Below are 7,414 nucleotides of genomic sequence, written 5' to 3'. Positions count from 1 at the left end.
CTGACACTCCCGCACCCTGACTGCTAGCTACAGTCCTCGGCCTACCAAGCCAAGGGGTGACAAATGTCACATTTATTCCGACGCTTGCAGGGCGTCAAGTACTCTAGTGTCAATCAGTATGGTTACGAGTATCTCCATGTTTACCTTATAATTCATGGCCTTAAGGTAACGAGAATTTAACACTGTATTTCTGAAACAACCCACTTAGGATTTCCCTTTGTTTTAGACCTTGCTAGCTGTATCGTTCATTTGATATTGTCTGGGGTCTGTGTTTCTTTGTTTTAGACCTTGCTAGCTGTATCGTTCATTTGATACTGTCTGGGGTCTGTGTTTCTTTGTTTTAGACCTTGCTAGCCGTATCGTATCGTACATTTGATACTGTCTGGGGTTTGTAGTTCCTTTTGTTAGACTGAGCCAGGCGTATCATTCATTCGATACTCTCCTTGGGTCTATGATTTTTTTTGCCTTAGTCAACAGTACTTTCTGCTGAGACATATGTTATTTTCCCTAGGATTTTACTAATGATATTCTCCTACTTTCTTTAAAGTCAAATACCTTATTTTGGTTGTGATAGTATTTCAGGGAAAATTTCTCTTAAAAACATAACACTGTCGAGTCTTGGTAGAAGACTGCTTTTAATTAGAAAATATAGGATTTTCTGGAAAGGACGCTAATACACCGTAGATTCTAAACTACTACTTTTTATAAAGTTATTTTGAATAAAATGCTTACTTACACAAATGACACTAAATACTTATAAACTCACCAGCATTTATAAAAATGCTGATACTCGCTTTCAAAATAACTTATATTCCTAGGTCAGCAATAGACAGGTACACCCGGGAGCTTTTGTGAAGCCAGCCTAGAACCGAGCTGCATCTATACTAGTTTTTGTATTATTTTGATGTCTGTATAAAATGTAACTTATGTAAAACTATTACTATTAATGCAATGGTTGTTGTACTTTGATTACTATACTGCATATGTTGTGATACTTGACATGACGTCATCCACCCCAGAACGTTTCCGTCGTTCCGGTTTTGGGGTGTGACATAAACCCATGAGTTTACAGCTGTAAACTCATGGTACTCCTACCATTTTGTGGTTTGATGTCCTAAAAGTCATAATGAAGCATCCTAACTTCAAGTCTAAGCCTTAGGAAGTGTTTGTGGCATCAATACACTCTTAAATGGAGTTTACGGCCCATGGACCACTTCTCCATGTGATTGCGGCCGTAAACCCATATGGATGATGGAATTTTAATGTTTTCAAGTGCTTAGCACATCAAGGTAAAGGTCTAGGCTAGTTTCCAAGCATAAGGAAGGAATTTAGGGAAACTTTGCACCATATAAGGGAGTTTACGGCCTTGGGTGATCCTTGGTCGTAAACTCTCATCCAATCCTTGTTTCTTGATGTTTTTGATACCTAAACATGTTAGTTCTAGTACATAACAAGTTAGAACAAGAGCACTTACAATCTAGGAGCTTGAAGGATCGGTTTTGGCCAAGAACACTAGTGTGTGTTCTTGGTGTTTCCTGAAAATCTAAGAAAACATGATTTTTGTAGATGAAATCATGAGAGAATGCTAGATTAACTGGTGTATCAACTAATAAAGGATGAATACTTACTAGTTTTGAAGATCCAGGGTGATTGTTTGTGACAACCCGAAATTTCTATTATGTACAATCAATATCAACTCAATAGAAGTTAGAACAGTTGCAGTAAATTTTCAGACTTTTAGTATAAGTTTGAGTATTTCAGGATTTACACTTAAGGAGATATCAGGAGAGAAGATGCACTAGGGTATTGTGCAACTCTGTTATTCCAAAACTCTATGATATTAGAGTTCACTGCCTAAATAAAATATTTTCTGCCAAAAACCCCAGGAGTATATATATGGTCCTTAGCCATATTTATTCATCTGTTCCATTTCCAACTAGAGAAAAGCCAAATTCTCTCTCACAGATCTTCGGCCTTTCATCCCAAATCGTGAGTACTTCTATCTAAGTGTATTATAGGGCTTGATATGTGTCTAGTAACCAAGAAATCATAAGAAACCCACAAGATCAAAGAGTTTACGGCCCAAGAACATCTTGGACCATAAACCCTTCTTTAAGGGCCAAAAGTGTGCCCTAGTCCCTTCCTTTTGCAATAAAACTAGCCTAGATTCATTCCTAGTTAAGTTAGGGACTTGAAAGCACCAAAAACACCATTTCCATGAAAGATTACAGTCGTAATCTCTAAGGAAATTGGTTCTAGGGCAGTGAACTCCTCAAATGAGTTAAAGAGTGCCCTAATCTCTTCCAAAAACTTTGCCATTAAGTAGAAATGCTTCTTAGGGTCTTGTAAAGCCTCAAAACATCAAATGGTCAAGTAAGTATGAGCTCACGGCCGTAAACCCATGAGTTTACGACCGTAAACTCATTTTTTGATGACCTTAGGGTCGTGAAATCCATTAGGGAGTTTTCCTTGAACCCTACAAACACTAGCTTTTCCCTACAACACTTAGATGCAATCCTTGAGGCTTATAACAATTGTTAAAGGTGTTTAACATGTCTTAGGGTGTCTTGACTTTGTTTATTAGTTCTTTAAAGACTAATTTGATACATATATGTGATATTATATGTTAACTAGGATCATAGAGTGTGTTCAAGACTTCACTTGATACCTAGCAATCCTACATTTTCAGTCCATCCGTACCACTCACTACATGTGAGTTCATACCCCTTAATCAATGTTTTAAATGTTTTTAAATGCTTTTATGGGGGGGGGATAAAAGTAGAATCATGCTAGTTATTATATCAATCACATGTGATTAATAAGCAACATTCAAATGTTTTACTACTCATTAGCCGTTTTACCAAACAGTTTTCTTCAAATGATTTTCATATAAACGTTTTACATGTTTAAAACTCCTTATTAAACTATTCATTATACACTATATGTTTCATTTCAAACTCATTTACAATTGTGTTTCAAACAAATGTTTCTTTATACTTAAACTATTTTATCAAACACATGCTTTCAACCCTTTTTATAGATTGACATCAAGTCGATCTTTTCTTAGATAGTAATCATGTTTAAAGGTTTTACAAAACTTATTTTATGCTTTTATATTGTCAGTTGCATGCCTATGTATGTAATGTAATGGTTGTTTACTTTGATTACTATGTGCATTGGATTTGATACTCAACGTGGAGTCAACCCCGGAAATGTTTCCGCCCTTGGTTTTTGGGGTGTGACATTTTGGAAAACCGTCTATAGTATTATACTTGGTAAAATAGCTGAAAGTGTGATAAATCCTTGTGCATGCGGGTTATTAATTACATATGATTGATATGATAACTAGCATGTTTTAACTTGTATCCCCCCCCATAAAAGCATGTAAAAACATTTAAAATGTTAATTCAGGGGGTATGAACTCACCTGTTGTAAGTGGATCGGGCGGAGGTGCCGGTTGGGTGCTCGGTGTCAAGTAAAGACTTGAACACACTTAGTGACCTATTAACATATGATGACATATGTTTGCATACAATTAGTAATTATAATACTAATTAAACACGTATATGCATCCTAATGTGCGGAAAACACTTTGGTCAAGTGCTAGGAGTGTCTCGGGTAGCATATAAGGGTGTGTATGACTTGTATATGGAGTTTTCTCTTCAAGAGTAAACTCCTTATGGAGTTTTCGGCCCAAATGACCAACTCCCCATGAGTTTACGGCCGTAAACTCATGGTGGGGGTGTTCTAGGATGCTTAATGGTCTTAAACTCTTGAGGGGTGATGCTAGACTTAGTTTTAAGGCATTGGAATGGATTTTGAACAACATAAGGACCATTTGAGGAGTTTACGACAGTAAACTAGGATTTTATGGCCATAAACTCTTACATTCCCTTTCCTTATGTGTATTAAGGTCTTAAATGGAAGGGTATAAAGTTCTATGCATTTTTCTAAGCCATAGAGGGAAGTTAGGGCATCATTTGGCCTCCTTTTGGGAGTTTACGGCCCATGGATCAATCCTAGGGGGGTTTACGGTTGTAAACTCCTAATTCCTTGGTTTAATTGATGTTTAAGGCCCCTACTTTAATTGTGGTTGATTTTAGAGATTTACCCAAGCCATAGGAGGTGTTTGAGGGCAATTCTAACACCTTAAAAGGTGTTCACGGCCCTTGAAGAGGGGTTTACGGTCCAAGAGTGTTCTTGGGCCGTAAACTCAAGTTTACTCTCCAAAATTCAAGGTTTTAGTGTTCTAAGCTCGAAGGTGTAAGTCCACAAGTCATATCTAATCCCTAGGAGTAATTTAGAGGGGTTTTTGGGGCTTCAAAACCCCACTTATGGGTGTTTATGGTCCAAGAGTGTTCTTGGGCCGTAAACACATGATTTGGCCCCTATTGGATGTCTTAAACACGAATTTGCATGTTAAATGAGCTAAATAACAAGTTAGGGTAGATCACTTACTAGTTTGGGGCTCAAAATGGGCGGTTTTTGGATCAAAAGCAACTTGTAGAGAGAGTGTGTAGAGAGAGAGTGAAAAATCTCAAATGGAGTCCACTCACCCTTATATAGGGGTTTGAGTTTGTGGCTCGGTGAAAATCTACCCGATACTGACGTTAAACGGGGCTTTTGGTCGCACCCAATTAAATGGTCGTATTTTGACTTGGTTGTAACTAAAATTTTTCAAAAATTATTGAGGTTGTTTCTAACTTCTTTCAACCCTTACGAAGTCATAATAAGTCCCAATTCAATTAACCTAGTCCAAAAGGTTAACGGACAATTAATAAAGCGGTTTTATTAACGAAAGATGTGGTTAAAAATGACAGGATAAATTTCGGGTTGTCACAGTTTATGACCGTAAACTCTAATGGAGTTGGTCTCATGACCATAAACACCTTTAGATGCCATTTCACTTCCCTTTGATGAATCACATGTGATTCCAACACTTGATCAAGGTGTTTCCTAGTCCCAGAAGGCGTTTCCTTTCATATAGTTGTTTATAAACACTATATTCATGTCAATATGTGTCCTTATATGTCATTTAGGATTTATTGTGTGTCGGGACATCATTCGTGGAACTTCTCATCCTTACACGCATACCCGTTTGAATCACCCCCCATCAGGTGAGTTCATACCCCTTAATCAATGTTCTAAATGTTTTTAAATGCTTTTATGGGGGGGGGGAATACAAGTTAAATCATGCTAGTTATTATATCAATCGCATGTGATTGATATAATAACTAGCATACAAATGGATTTACTACACTTTTAGTTGTTTTATCAAACTGATTACTTCAAATGGCTTTCCAAAACGTTTTACTTGTTTAACAACTTTTTATTAAACTGTACTACGTTTTGTATGTTTTCTTCCAAACTCTGTTATACTTTGTTATCAAAGGAATTACTTTTGAAATGCTTTATAAAATGACATCAAGTCATTATTATTTATTTATTGTTCAAAACCCTTAAATGTTTTACAAAGCTTCTTTTATACTTTAAAATTGTTAAAAGCATGCCTATATATGTATAGTTATATAAGTAATGTTTGAAGGACTTAGGAAGGCTAGCTCGCCTTATTTCCTTTTCCTCGTTGGGATGTAGCTTTAGGGTATCGGTTATCCGTCCGAAGGTCGTTTAACTATTAGTTATATAGCATGTATACATATATAGACATAATAGTACCCTCAGTCAATTCAGTACCTTTGGCTAGCAAAGGTATACCTTCCTTGATACTTGTACATTACTAGTAACTATTATAGGTATAGCTAGGAGATACTACTTGCTATTCCTATTACAAGGAATTACACCAGAGTCAGTTCATACGTGAGTCTATACTAAATGCTACATGAAGAGATACACTTACATGGATACTTTTACATAGATACCTTGTTAAAAGCTTGCCTGTATATGTATAGTTATATAAGTAATGTTTAAAGGACTTAGGAAGGCTAACCCGCTTTATTTCCTTTTCCTCATTGGGATGTGGTCTGGTGGGTATCGGGTATCCGTCCGAAGGTCGTTTGAATATTTAGTTATATATCATGTGTACATATACGGACATAATAGTTCTGATCATACAGTTCAGTACCTTTGGGTAGCAAAGGTATACGTTCATATATCCCTAGTAAGCTATTATAGGTATAGTTTGGGCTTATATATGATTTGGTAATAAATATGGATTTCGACCTAGCGATTCGTTGCGGAAGTCAATTTTAGTTCCAAACGTAGAATAGGGACTACCAATCAAATTATTACTTACTTACAGCGGGTCTCGTGAGAAGACTACTTACTTGCTTACTTTCTTTCACTTAGGTCTTGGTAGAAGACTACTTTTAAAACAGTCTAGTTTTGGTAGAAGACTACCTTTTTATACTAGTAGGAAATATGGGATTTTCTAGGGAATTCAAACGTTTACAATTTTACTTATAAGACTTTTCATTAATACTTATATAGATAACGACATTAAGTACTTATGAATTCACCAGCTTTAAAGTTGATACTCGCTTTCAAAATATGTCACACCCCAAAACCGGAACGGCGGAAACGTTCTGGGGTGGATGACGTCATGTCAAGTATCACAACATATGCAGTATAGTAATCAAAGTACAACAAGCATTGCATTAATAGTGATAGTTTTACATAAGTTACATTTTATAGAGACATCAAAGTAATACAAAAACTAGTATAGATGCAGCTTGGTTCTAGGCTGGCTTCACAAAAGCTCCCGGGTGTACCTGTCTATTGCTGACTAGACAATACAAGTTATTTTGAAAGCGAGTATCAACATTTTTATAAATGCTGGTGAGTTCATAAGTATTTAGTGTCATTTGTGTAAGTAAGCATTTTATTCAAAATAACTTTATAAAAAGTAGTAGTTTAGAATCTACGGTGTATTAGCGTCCTTTCCAGAAAATCCTATATTTTCTAATTAAAAGCAGTCTTCTACCAAGACTCGACAGTGTTATGTTTTTAAGAGAAATTTTCCCTGAAATACTATCACAACCAAAATAAGGTATTTGACTTTAAAGAAAGTAGGAGAATATCATTAGTAAAATCCTAGGGAAAATAACATATGTCTCAGCAGAAAGTACTGTTGACTAAGGCAAAAAAAATCATAGACCCAAGGAGAGTATCGAATGAATGATACGCCTGGCTCAGTCTAACAAAAGGAACTACAAACCCCAGACAGTATCAAATGTACGATACGATACGGCTAGCAAGGTCTAAAACAAAGAAACACACACCCCAGACAGTATCAAATGAACGATACAGCTAGCAAGGTCTACAACAAAGAAACACAGACCCCGGATAGTATCAAATGAACGATACAGCTAGCAAGGTCTAAAAAAAGAAACACAGACCCCAGACAGTATCAAACGAACAATACAACTAGCAAGGTCTAAAACAAAGAGATACAGAC

This window comes from Lactuca serriola, chromosome 2 (assembly GCF_051521515.1).
Source record: "Lactuca serriola cultivar US96UC23 chromosome 2, Lser_US96UC23_V15, whole genome shotgun sequence".
Taxonomy (NCBI): Eukaryota; Viridiplantae; Streptophyta; class Magnoliopsida; order Asterales; family Asteraceae; genus Lactuca; species Lactuca serriola.
The sequence above is the reverse complement of the archived record's forward strand: the minus strand, read 5'-3'. Positions refer to the sequence as shown.